The sequence below is a fragment of the Phoca vitulina genome, unplaced genomic scaffold (assembly GCF_004348235.1).
Source record: "Phoca vitulina isolate PV1807 unplaced genomic scaffold, GSC_HSeal_1.0 scaffold98, whole genome shotgun sequence".
Lineage (NCBI taxonomy): Eukaryota > Metazoa > Chordata > Mammalia > Carnivora > Phocidae > Phoca > Phoca vitulina.
The window spans coordinates 1-14,134 of record NW_022589801.1 but is presented as its reverse complement, the minus strand read 5'-3'; the positions used below and the strand labels follow the sequence as shown (position 1 = coordinate 14,134).

The 14,134-nt window shown below is 37.8% G+C and overlaps 1 protein-coding gene across 1 annotated transcript in view; it reads right to left on the bottom strand.

The window, feature by feature from the left end:
- The window catches only part of THADA (THADA armadillo repeat containing), a 223,448-nt gene extending 221,325 nt beyond the window's left edge, over positions 1-2,123 (bottom strand). Inside the window, exon 1 of the mRNA XM_032397354.1 lies at positions 1,681-2,123. The gene's annotated coding sequence lies outside the window, so the exon portion shown is untranslated. The remainder of the gene's footprint in view (positions 1-1,680) is intronic.
- Between the last annotated feature and the right edge of the window lie 12,011 nt (positions 2,124-14,134).

Below are 14,134 nucleotides of genomic sequence, written 5' to 3'. Positions count from 1 at the left end.
TCACATTTAAAAAAATTATTAATTTCTTAATTCCCTCATTTCACCTTCCAAGTTCACTTAAAACAATTATATGAATATTCCATTTCCCTCTTTCTAGGAAAGTTACATATTTTGTAACCTTCCCTATTTAAGAATAATGAATTTATAATGGTGGCTCCCATCAGCATGCCTTTGGCAAAACGATTAAAGCAGGGTGGTTTCACTGTGTTATTCTTCCGCCCTCCTTCAGATGTAACCTAAATGGAATGAATCTGATGATTTTCTCCTATACACAGTAAAATCTGTATACACATCTGAGAATCACTCACTTTATAAAAAGTAAAAGGGAAAAAAGCATTTCTACACTGTCACGTTCAGTTTTAAACATTAATTTCACTGTTAATTATCTCATATTTTATTTATGCCATTATTTATCATGGCCTTATAACATGACCAAACTGTTTTAAACCTTAATACTTTTTAGAATTACTAACAAAATAAAGAAAGCTAAGGAGAAACAAATATTAGTGATTTCAAACTACTGAGAGGAAGAACTTCTTTAGAAACTGGCTAATAGTAAAAATCGTAATCATCCTTTCAAAGGAATGTTAGCATTATTTTAAAAATACAACTTGATTAAAACAACAACAACTCTCCAGTATTTCCTGATTACATTCAGGGGATTCATACTTATAGCCAGTTACTTTCTTTTTAAATATTTGTTGAATTTCATAGGGTGATAAGTAGCAATTTAAATGACAATTCAGAACTATCAGTAGTTTCATTAGAATTATCAACAGTGCATCATAAAATTATTCCATAACATTTTCTAATTCCTAAAACTCACTTCCATCACAAGAAAATATTTTAACAAGTAACAGCTTAAAACCTAAATTAAAAATTGTGATAATAAGCCTTTTTAGGTAGGAGAGGAATAGGGCCTTAGTTTATCTATAGATCATTAAGAGAAGTACTGGGCCTAATTGGATCCTAAATTAAGTAAAGAAAGTAATTAAACATGCAGCGACAGTGACATCTAGTGTCAGCCCTTGGCCACTGGACTACCATCAAATCCTCCCAAGTGCTGAAGAAACAACTATTCAAAACTTTTCTTTAAAAACCAACAAAGGGAACTTGTGCATTATATCTAAAAATTACCCATCATTAAACTGTTTCAATAAGTTTCCTTCCAGACATTGAAAAAAAAATCTTAAAAGGAAAACATCTTAAAGAAAAACCGTAACACTAAAGACCTAAAAGTAAAAAAGCATTGTTTATTCCATGTGGCCAACATCTATCTGTAACTGCTCCCCTTGGCTACAGAGTTTAATGCAAAAAAGCAAAGATACTACACAAGCTAGTACTTGGTTAACATATCAAGAAAAAGCAACTTAGGACATTTCAGGAATACCTGAAGATGCAAAGAAAAAAAAAAAAACTTCAGCTCTTGCACCGAGAAACAAGCTCAATATTTCAGCCCTTGCTACCTTGCTGTATTTTTGTTGCTTTGAAAGGTCCACTTTTAAACAGTAGGTATTTTTGCCGAAGAGCTTAGAATTTGGCAGCCTAAGTTAATTTACTATAGCATTTTAATAGTTTTATGCTCTAGATGAATCCATAAAAGTAAGCAAATCCCCAAAAATTATTTTTGGCCAGGACAATATTTTGTAAAAAGTAAAGTTAGCATTAGATGAAGCTTACCTATTTTTTTTGGAGAGTTCATCCTTTCCCCTTTTAACTCCAAATATTCTTGTGATCAAGGTACTAAAAAGAAGTGTGGATGAATTTCTCACCTAATGTAAAAATAAACGCACAATAAGGGTTAAGAAATATACATGGCATGAAACCAACATTTACAATGTTCAAACTTGACATTCAAAGTCCTTACCCAATTGGCTAATGTGGGGCTAAAGCAAATATGGTTTGTGTTCATGAAATAATTTTCAAAAACTGTATAGTAACTGACTCAATGACTTCCTCTTACACTAAGCTCTATAATCCAACCACATGCACACAACACAGCTCTTTCCTATACTTCTAACATTACCACCAATTATTTTATTTCTTTGTACTTGTATCATCAAATAACACATATATTTTTTTTTAATTCATTTTCCTATATTGTTTCTGACAAGGACTAACCCAGTAAAGAGCTCAGCTCTTTCCACTTATTTTCTGTAATCATTTACCTACGGGAAATATAAATTTATAAGATGTAACTCAATCCACATTAATTAATATGGTCAAGAAAATACTTATTATCCAAAATGTTGTTTATTAACCCCACAATGGAGTAATTTAATAAATTTTAACCCTATAATCATCTGAGACAACTGGTTAATAAAAATAAGAGGAGGGAGGGGCGCCTGGGTGGCTCAGTCGTTAGGTGTCTGCCTTCAGCTCAGGTCATGATCCCAGCATTGGGCTCCCTGCTCGGCAGGAAGCCTGCTTCTCCCTCTCACACTCCCCCTGCTTGTGTTCCTGCTCTCGCTATCTCTCTCTCTGTCAAATAAATAAAATCCTTAAGAAAAAAAAAATAAGAGGAGGGAATTATCTTTAGTAAACACAAGTCATTTCTTCAAAATTATAATAACAGGGACACCTGGGTGGCTCAGTCCCTTAAGCATCTGCCTTCAGCTCATGTCATGATCCGGGGTCCTGGGATCGAGTCCGCATCGGGCTCCTTGCTCAGTGGGGAGCCTGCTTCTCTCTCTCCCTCTGCCTCTCCCCCTGTTCATGCTCTCTCTCTCTCTCTGACAAATAAATAAATAAAATCTTTTTTTAAAAAATGGTAATAACAGAGATACCTATTTCCAAACCAATGTGTCAAGATGTTTTGTTGGATCATAAAAATGTCTTGAGTGTCATGGTATACTGACTGGGCTTCCTCGATTACCTTGCCAAATCAGAGCAGAGATGTATAAATAAGAACTCCCCTACAGTGTATAAGGCATGATACCAGCATCATGGAGAATATCTAGAAGACACACTTACGGCCAACACAGAACTTATTTTCTAATGAGATAGGTGTCATAATCACATGGTATGTTTAAACAGCTATTAATATAGGAAGAAAGGTAATTAAAAGTAACAATGTAAGATTTATAGAAGAGCCACCTGAAACCACTGCAGCACGGGTCACAAACTCAAATGCCCACAGGGGGCAGTGAGTGCGGGGGCAGCGCAGGCCTGGGTCTAATGCAGTCACTATTCAGCTTCAGCTGAGTTGCACGAGGGAAGGTCAGCCCAGTGTTGCCAGATCTGCCTTCTCGAGAGAAGCCAGAAAACCCAGTTTTTATGTGAAATCTTACTATTTTGAAATGTTGGCAATAAATTAAAGGAAAAAAACAAAACAAAACATCTAGGAGGCCAAATAAAACACAGTTGCAGGCTAGATTTGACCTATCAGCCACCAGTTTGCAACCTCTCCTCCAGAAGTCCAAGACTGACTCAATTCATGCATGGTAACTCTAGGAGTGGACTACAATTCATACCAAAGTGGCATAATTCATACCAATATTGCAATGAAACCCTAAAATTGGACAAATTCACTTATGTTCATTCCACAGTCAACAAACATTAATGAAGCCCCTACTATATGCCCTGACTAATATCCCCAGGCAACAAATCAATCTGTCCTGTTACACTATCAACATGGCCTCTGCCCTAGCTCAGATCTTGATTATCTCTCACCTGGTCTATTGACTTAGTGCCCAAAGACTCTTGGGTTTAAGATGACTTGGTAAAGTCATATAAAACCTGTCTCCTCTCAGGAATCACACAAAAAAACAAAAAAGAAAAATAGAAGCACAAATCCCATCCTGCCCTAAACCAAACTTTCTAACAAAGGCTGCCAGATGCAGTCAAGCTAAAATAGGAGTTCCGGGAGACGAAGTGAATGGGAACCCCCAGGGAGAAAATCCCTTGTCTGATTCAATAAGCTGGAGGCAGGAGACAGTCTTTCAGTAATATTAAGATAGATCTGAGGGTTCCAATAGTAGTAGTCTGATCCATTCAGTATCACATTCCCTCATTAGCTGCCAAGAATCATCATTGCCTATTCTAGTAGGTGTAGCAACATGGTGATATTCTACCATTAATTAGTTACAATTTTCAGAAAGTAAAGTTTTCCCTCATCCACTCTTTGGTTACCCTGTTACTGGATTACTACAGAATCATTTCCATAAATTTACCAGCTTGCAGAATAATGAGTTAATGCCACAGCAGCCCCCAAAGGTCACCAAATAATGATCTTTTAAGACATTAAAGAAAATTAATTTTCCTTTTCTTGAGATAAAATTCACATACCATAAAATTTGCCATGTTAAAGGGTACTATTCAGTGGTTTTTACTATATTCACAAAGTAGGAAACTACCACCACTACCTAATGCCACAATATTTTCATCACTCCAAAATGAAACCCTATACACATTACTAGTCATTACGCATCCTCCCCCACTAGGCAAGCACCAATCTACTTTCTGTCTCTATGGACTTGCCTATTCTGGACATTTCATATTTGTGGGATCATGCAATATGCAGCCTTTTTTGTCTGGTTTTCTTCACTTAGCTGTTCTCAAGGTTCACCCATGTTGTAGCATGTATCAGTATGACATTCCTTTTCATGGCCAAATAATATGCCATTGCATGGATATACCACATTTTTTAAATCTACTCATCATTTGATGGACATCTGGGTTATTCCCATTTGGGGGCTAGTATGGATAATGATGCTATGAACACTCACAAGTTTTTGTGTGAATGTGTCATTTCTTTTGGGCATATAGGTAGAAATGGTATTGCTGGGTCATATGGTAATGATAGAGTAAACAGTCAGACATGAGCTGGAGGCAAAGGTGGTGATAAATAGGTGACACATTAGAAGCTTGGGGCACGACATCCTGACTTCGTGGCTTTTACCATCCTGGCCTCATGGCTTCCAACACTGACAGACCAAGAGTCACAGGTACAGAACATGCACTCTCCTCTTCAATCTCTGCCCCCAGGGTAACCTATAGCTTCATTATAATATATTCACATTGTGGTTTCTTCAACCCACCCCTGACTTACCCCCATGGCAGAAGATGGCCATGACAGTTCTGGCAAGAACCTTGCAGGGTCAAAAACTCCGCCTCCCAACCAGTAGGAGTCCCTTAGATGATTAGAAACAACCTAAGTCGAAGACTGCCCTAGTTATGACCCACAACCTATGCAAACATAAAAAGAAAAGATACCCCTAACTCCGGTACAGTTGCCACCTCTGGGCCTGCCCACTTGCCCACCTTGAGAGTGTAATTGTCCTTGATAAACTGCTTTGTGCCTGCTACTTTCCTTCTGGCTGTCTTGATTCGAGTGTGGATCCTCACGCAAATCTTTCATGGGGAATCCAAGAACCAAGACCTCCATTCACACAATGCAGACTCTCCCACTGGTAACAGTAATTGTACATTAACCTTTCGAGGACCTGCCAAAGTGGTGGTACCATTTTACATTTGCACCAGCAATGTATGAGGGTTCCGATTTCACCAATTCTCTAAACGCTGCCCAATAATTGTTATTGTCCATCTTTTTGATTATAACTATTCTAAATGGATGTGAAACAGTATCTCATTATGGTTTTGATTTGCATTTCCCTACTGATTAATGACGTTAAGCATTTTTTCATGTGCTTATTGTACATTCACGTATCTTTCCTGGAGAAATAATTTCAAGTTCTTTGTCTATTTTTTAACCGGGTTGCCATAATTTTTCTGAGTTTTAAGTATTCTTTATATATTCTGGGGCATCTGGGTGGCTTAGTTGGTTGGGCATCCAACTCTTGATCTCATCAGCTCAGGTCTTGATCTCAGGCTCCTGAGTTCAAGCCCCCAGCATGGAGACTACTTAAAAAAAAAAAAAAGAGTTCTTTATATATTTTATACAGAAGCCAAATATCAGATACATGATTTGCAAATATTTCCCCCATTCTATCAGTTGTATTTTCATTTTCTTGATGGTATCCTTTGAAACACAGACATTTTAAATGTTGATCAAGTCTAATTCATCATTTTTCTTTTGCTGCTTGTGCTCTAGGTGTCATATCTAAGAAACTGTTACCTAATCCAAGGTCACAAAGATTGACAGTTAATATCTTCTCCTAAAAGTTTCACCATTTTAGCTTTTACATTTAGAAGTCTGATCCATTTTGAGTTAATTTTTTAATATGGTGTAAGACAGGAAGCAAACTGAGTCTTCTGCATGTAGCATATCCAGTTGTCCCTGTACCATTTGCTGAACAGACTATTCTTTCCCCCGCTGAATTGTCTTTTTTTACTAAATGTTAGGTTTTATTTCTGGACACTTAATTCTGTTCCATTGATTTATAAATGTCTATCCTAATGCCAGTACCACGCTATCTTGATTACTGTTGCCTTTGTTGCAAGTTCTGAAACCTGAGCATGTGAATCCTCTTTTTTTTTTCAAGATTGTTTTGGCTAGTCTGAGTCCCTTGCATTTTCATCTGAATTTTATAATCACTTTGTCAATTTCTGCAAAAAATTCAGATGGGATTTTAATAGACACTATATTGAATCTGTAGATCAATTTGGGGAGTACTGCCATCTTAACAGTATTAATGAAGTCTTCCAGTCCATGAACATGAAGTATCTTTCCACTTATTTAAGCGTTCTTCAATTCCTTTCAAAAATATTTTGTAATTTTCAGCATACAAGTCTTACATTTCTTTTGTTAAATGTATTCCTAAGTATTTTATTCCTTTTGATGCTATTATAAATGGAATTGTTTTCTTAATTTCACTTGTGGATTGTTCATTGCTAGTGTATAAAAATACAATTGATTTTTATATATTAATCATATCCTACGACCTTGATGAACTTGTTTGTTAATGATTAATTAATTATTTAATGGTCTTGTATGTGTGTGAGTGTGTGTTCCTCAAGATTTTCTATAAGGAGACTGCCATTGAAAAATAGATAAGCTTTGCATCTTCCTTTCCAATTTGGTTGATTTTTATTTCTTTTTTTCTTTTTTCTTTTTTAATTTTATTTATTTATTTATTTAAATTTTATTGTTATGTTAATCCCCATACATTACATCATTAGTTTTAGATATAGTGTTCCATGATTCATTGTTTGTGCATAACACCCAGTGCTCCATGCAGAACGTGCCCTGCTCAATACCCATCACCAGGCTAAGCCATCCTCCCAACCCCCTCCCCTCTAGAACCCTCAGTTTGTTTTTCAGAGTCCATCGTCTCTCATGGTTCTTTGATTTTTATTTCTTATTCTTGCCTAATTGACCTACCTACAATGTTGAATAGATATGGCAAGAGTTGATATCCTTGTCCTATTCCTGATCTTAGTAGGAAAGCTTTCAGACTCTCACCGTTAGTATGTTATGAACTACAGGTTTTCCATTGATACCCTTTGTCAGGTTGAGAAAGTCCCCTTCCATTCCTAGTTTATTGAGCATTTACAACATGAAATGGTGTTTGGATTTCTGCGTCTGCTTAGGTGATCATGTGGTTTTGTCCTTTAGTCTATTCATATGGTGTATTATATTGATTTTCATATGTTGAAATATATACTTGATATTTTAAATGTGTAGAAGTTATATAGCATAACATTAAAAACATTAATGTAAATATAGAGTAAATAACTAGCATGGAAGACGCTACCTGTTACTTAAGATAGGAGAGAGTCCCTATGTTTCGCTGCAATAGTATAAATGGTTCCAGGACATCTGGTTAAGGTACTCGTTTTTATTTTCTAATATTTCATCCATATTTTCTGTCCCTATCCACTATAAAGCTAATTAAGAAAGGAAATTATGTAGAAATACAATTGAGAGAGAGGCTGACTGACAAACTGCATTACCAACTCCTAAATCACTGATAGTAAATGCTAATATGAATCACTGATATCATATCAATGTGGGTAATGAAAAAGGTCATTATCAGCGCTAGTATATTTTGAAAAACTCATCACAGTAACGACAACAAAAACATGTCCTATTTGGGAAGGATGGATCAAGGAGAATACTAGTAAAAAGGAGAATAACAATAGAAAAGAGTAGTAGTAAAGTTAAAAATGGACAGAATAGAACGGATGCCAAATAACTTTGGCTATAATTAATCCTAATCATAAGGAAAATACCAGAAAACCTTCCTGTTTTCTTACCTCCTCCATCAAGCCCCCAACATATGGGTGATAAGGACTTGATATTCAGCTACAACTGCTATCAATTTTTCCCTTCTATTCACTAAGTACATATACTTTTTCTTTCCTTTCTAGCATGAAAAAGCTAACCATATAGACCTGTGTAAAATATAGAAAGATTTGGTAAAGGAAAAGAAAATTAGGTTTCATGAAGCAGTGTGTGTGTGTGTGTGTGTGTGTGTAAAAGTGTGTATGCATGTATATATGTATATGTGTAGATAATACATTTTTCTTATGTATGTATGGCTTTTCTTATATAACATAAATGCTCCCTTGACAAATAGTTTTAAAATATAAATGCAGAGCCTCCCATCTGCAATCACTATGTGGTATAGTCATTTATACACCATACACCTTCACCCTTAATAGATGGTCACATCCCTCAGAATGGGATCTGTGTGTAATAGAAAATATTTTGTCTAGTGTACATGGTGCCAGTTTACAGTAGAAAGAAATACTTTCTGAAACAATTAAATGAGATTTGGATTCTAATTTGCCTTTCATCACTTCTTAGCGATGTGACCTTGAAAAAGACACTTAAAACTTTAGGTCCTAAGTCCCTCATCCGTAATCCAGCAGAGCTTTACTGGGATTTCTGGGCCTATGATCAAGGGGAGGGCCAGCCACGTTCTGGAGTTCATGGTGACCTCCTTCCAAAATAGTGAGACAAAGAGACAGAGCGTCCACCAGCCCATACCCCACCTATGCATGAGTTTTTTCAAAAGTACCTTTCCTGTGAGTAAAGCTCCATGCCAAGGCATGTAGTGTAATGAGTAGAGCATGGCTAGATTTAAGCACCACCCAGCCTTCAGCCTGGCACCCTTGTGGCAAACTCACAGCTATCAGAGACCCTGGGCATGCTGGGGCCAACACAGCACAGAGTATGGCAGCGCTACTGGGAATATCTGAAAGGTTCCTTTTCCTCCTCTGAAACCCACTGCATATTGTAGACCAGAGCTGGCCTGAGGGAAGCAAGAAGGATATACCAGATAGAAATATAAGCCCAGTGTGGGTCTTAGTAGGATGTTAAAATGGCATACTCAGTGGAGTTTCTGGGCAAGCTGGGAAGATAAGTTAGCTGCCCTGCAATGAGGATGCAAGGAAAGATCAGGTTTTCCAGTCACTGAACAAGAAAAAGGGGACTACCCAGAAATGTCTTGGTTCCCATATATGTACCTGTAAATTACCCTTACCTAAATTTTTTTTTAAGATTTTATTTATTTATTTGAGAGAGAGAGCATGAGTGGGGGGCAGGGGCAGAGGGAGAGGGAGAAGCAGACTCCACGCTAAGCAGGGAGCCCAATCTGGTGCTCAATCCCAGGACTCTGGGATCATGACCTGAGCCCAAGGCAGACATTTAACTGACTGAGCCACTCAGTCTCTTTAACTTAACTAGCTTCATCTCTAAAATACATATCAAAGATCATCACATGTCACCATTTTTACAAATATTTTTCCATTCTGAGCCATCATCATCTCTTGGTAGAACTACTACAATAGCTTCCTGATTAGTCTTCCTCCTTCCCTGTAAGTCTTGCCACCTTACAATTGAGTCTCCATTTTTTAACTACATTGATCAGATGCCATCACTCCCCTACTGAGAAACTCTGTCATGAAGGGTTTTTCTACAGCAGTAGGAGCCATAGTTTAAAACCCCAGGTCTGTCCCAACTATACCCATGGAGGCTGTGGCTCATCCAGCCATTTCCAGACCCAGATGAGATGCTACATCACAGGACATGGGAACTGCCTTCTCTCGAAGCTGCCCAAGAGTTGTATCAACCCCTGCCCAAGTTGTGTTAATGCCCCAAGTGTTAACCTCTGACAGTAAGAGAAAGGATATGGGACCGTTCCAAGAGGTGGTAGTTTCACATGGCCTGGCTAGATCTATCACATGACCAGACAACTAGCTCAGTTTTCCTGCAAGGTCAAGACCTGTTCAGTAATGCCTTTCCTCTTTCCTTGTCTCACCTCTTCTCTTTTTTCCTTCATTCTTGCTGCTGTGGGTTTGTAACATTCAATAACACCTTAGCACCCAGATTATACTTCCAGCTCTGTTTCCTAAGGAACAGGGCCAAAACCCTACAAGGTAGGTAAAACACACCTTCTCTGTATTCCTATAACACCAAAAACTTTCCCCTATAATAAATTCATTCTGGAGTCAGACAGATAATAGCTGTATGTCCTTAGACAAAGTTATTTTGCCTCTCTGAGCCTTGTCTTCCTTATCTGTAAATGAGGATTATAATAATAGAATCTACTTTACAAGGCTGTTCTGAGCATTAACTGAAATTATCAAAATAAATGATGCCAGGCACACAGAAAATCTTCAACAAGACAGCCATTATTATGATTATGTCTTATTTACCCATGTATTTCTAGTGTTTAATATAACATCTGCAACACAATAGGTGTTCCTAATGCCTAATATGTTTACAACAATACCTTACCCCTATATTTTAAAAATGTCCAACAGGTGGCAAAGACTGAAAAACTTATATGGTCTCAATACAAAAGACTGAGGAAACAAATAAAATTATACATGGATGCTTGTTGGAAAAATGTTCCTTTACTGCAAAATTAAAATTAAGTTAATTTTATTTGTCTGTTTTTTTTTTCCTCTCCAGCATGGAAAAACAGTTAAGTCAGAAGTACAGATGTAATGGGGCGCCTGGGTGGCTCAGTCGGTTAAGCGTCTGCCTTTGGCTCAGGTCATGGTCCCAGGGTCCTGGGATCGAGCCCCGCATCAGGCTCCTTGCTCCGTGGGAAGCCGGCTTCTCCCTCTCCCACTCCCCCTGCTTGTGTTCCCTCTCTCACTGTGTCTCTCTCTGTCAAATAAATAAATAAAATCTTAAAAAAAAAAAAAGTACAGATGTGTGACCTTTAGGCACAAGATCCATTCCTGAGAAGATGTACACAAATTAGGTTTCTGTAAATTAAACCACACTTCACATGTGTTCAGGAAAAATCACTCTTAAAATGACCTCAACAGAGAATCCTGTGGTAAGCTACTTTAAACTGTTGTAAATTTTAGTTGTTTTTTTTTAAGATTTTATTTATTTATTTGATAGAGAGACAGCAAGAGAGGGAACACAAGCAGGGAGAGTGGGAGAGGGAGAAGCAGGCTTCCCGCTGAGCAGGGAGCCCGATGTGGGGCTCCATCCCAGGACCCTGGGATCATGACCTGAGCCGAAGGCACATGCTTAATGACTGAGCCACCCAGGCACCCCATAAATTTTAATTGTTTTAAAATGAAGCCCTCTTGGGCGCCTGGGTGGCTCAGTTGGTTAAGCAACCGCCTTCGGCTCAGGTCATGATCCTGGAGTCCCGGGATCAAGTCCCGCATCGGGCTCCCTGCTCAGTGGGGAGTCTGCTTCTCCCTCTCCCGCTCCCCCCTCTTGTGCTCTCTCTCTCTCTCTCAAATAAATAAAATCTTAAAAAAAAAATAAATAAATAAAAAATAAAATGAAGCCCTCTTCACATTCACTGATTATGCTGATTTATAATTTTGGCATATCTCAGATTAAGTTTTTATAAGGAAAAAAACATAACAATCAATATATTAAAGTCATAGGATTGATCATTAGAGCTATGATGTTTATTTCCTCTAGTACAGCAAACTGAAAAGAACCAAAAAGATTCCTTCACAACCAGTGTTAATACGGAAGATTCCCGAAAATAAAACTACACATGAGCACTTATATATATTTATGCAGTCTTTTGTGGATATATGTGTGTATCTGAGTACTATACACATACAGAACCCACATTAAAAGAAAGGCAGAAAATACATCAGAATACTAATAATGATTATATCTATATGGTAGTTAAACAGGTGACTTTCACTTTTCTTTTTATGCTTTTCTTTATTTTCAAAATTTCTGCAGTATACGTGTTACTGTTTTAAAAGGTCTCAAAAAGATTTTTTTAAAAAATGAGGCCACTCATTTTTGATACTTTCAGTTTTGCTAAAATGTTGGAAAAGTCACCAGGTTTCATTCTCTGAAAGCATTTCTTTGTTCATCTTGAATTTATGACTTAAAGAAAACAATATTGATATTTCTGGCAATCAGTTTTATGATCTCTAGTTTTCCGGATGGTCAAGCCACATTCCTACCTCTGTGACTCTACCAAAGGTACACAGGTATTGCTCTGCTTCCTGTAAATGCAGAAGGTAAACACTGTGTCCTCGGGAGTAGTTAGGCAACGCTCCTAGACAGGATTTTAGACATTTGTCTTTCTTACAGGAAGATGCACAATTTTCCAGGCAGAAGTTGGCAACCTTGAGGATTCCTCTTTACATTGGGAGTCTGTGCCTTTAGTTATACTACCATATATCGACCCTCAATTAGAGGCTTATCATAGAGTTATAAAATGGTTTGTGCAGATCACTGACTGGAACGCCTGCCTTTCTAGCAAATTCTCCATTCTGCAGGCAATGTATTAAGTCTAGCTTCTTTCCTCCTCTCCCTTTGCCAGTCTTTTTTTTTTTTTTTCTTTAAACCACATGTCAAGCACTCACAAGCCACAGGTTAGTCTCCTTTATTCTGGAAGGAAAACAATAAAATCATGGTGCTTCTCCCAAGAATCATGAAAGGTGACCTTCTTAAATCCAACAAGTACTATCCTGGGTACTGTCCACTATCTTTAGTGTTCTGAGTCCAAAAGTTTCTGGACAGTGATCATATTGCCAAAAAAAAAAAAAGGTGACTCAATATTTAACCTCCTCCATTTTAATACTTTGGGTTTTTTAACTTGGTTTTTTATCTTTTTTTTTTAAGATTTTATTTATTTATTTTAGAGAGTGGGTGAGACAGAGCACAAGTGGGGGCAGGTGGGAGGGGAGAGGCAGAGGGAGAAGCAGACTCCCCACTGAGCAGGGAGCCTGATGTGGGACTCGATCCCAGGACCCTAGGATCATGACCTGAGCCAAAGGCAGATGCTTAACCAACTGAGCCACCCAGGCACCTCTGTTTTTTTTTTTTTTTTTAACCTCGTGACAGTGTATTTACAGCACTTACTCGACACTCTGATACCCAGAGCCCACAGCATCCGAAAGAAAGACATATTAAAATACTAAGAGTTAGGGGCGCCTGGGTGGCTCAGTCGTTAGGCGTCTGCCTTCGGCTCGGGTCATGATCCCAGGGTCCTGGGATCGAGCCCCGCGTCAGGCTCCCTGCTCAGCGGGAAGCCTGTTTCTCCCTCTCCCTCTCCCCCTGCTTGTGATCCTGTTCTCACTGTGTCTCTCTCTGTCAAATAAATAAATAAAACCTTTAAAAAAAAAAAAAAATACTAAGAGTTGTTCTGCTTCTAGCTCAACATCATTGACCAGCAGGGAAATGCAAATCAAAGCCAGAATGAGATACTACTTCACACCCATTAGGATGGCTATTATCATCAAAAAACAAAAAACAAAAAAAACAGAAGAGAAAATAAGTGTTGGCAAGGATGTAAGGAAAATGGAACTCTTGTGCATTGCTGATAAAAGTATAAAATGGCACTGCCACTGCGGAATACAGTTTAGCCGTTTCTCAAGATGTTAAACATAGAATTACCATATGATATACACAAAAGAATTGAAATCAGAAACTCAGTAACTGTATAACAATGTTCGTTACAGCATTATTCACAGTAGCCAAAAAGAAACAATCTAAATGCCTATCAACAGATGAATGGGTAAACAGAATGTCAAACATAAGCACAATGGAGTATCATTCAGCCTTAAAAAGGAATGGAATTATGACACACACTATCTTGAAAACACTATGTTAAGTGAAATAATCAGATACAAAAAGCCTAACATCCTATGATTTCACTTATGAGGTACCTACAATAGGCAAATTCATAGAGTCTGGAAAGTAGAACAGAGGTTACCATGGGCAGAGGGAAGAGAGAGAGGAGGAGTGACTGCTCAACAGATACAGAGCTCATGTTTAGAA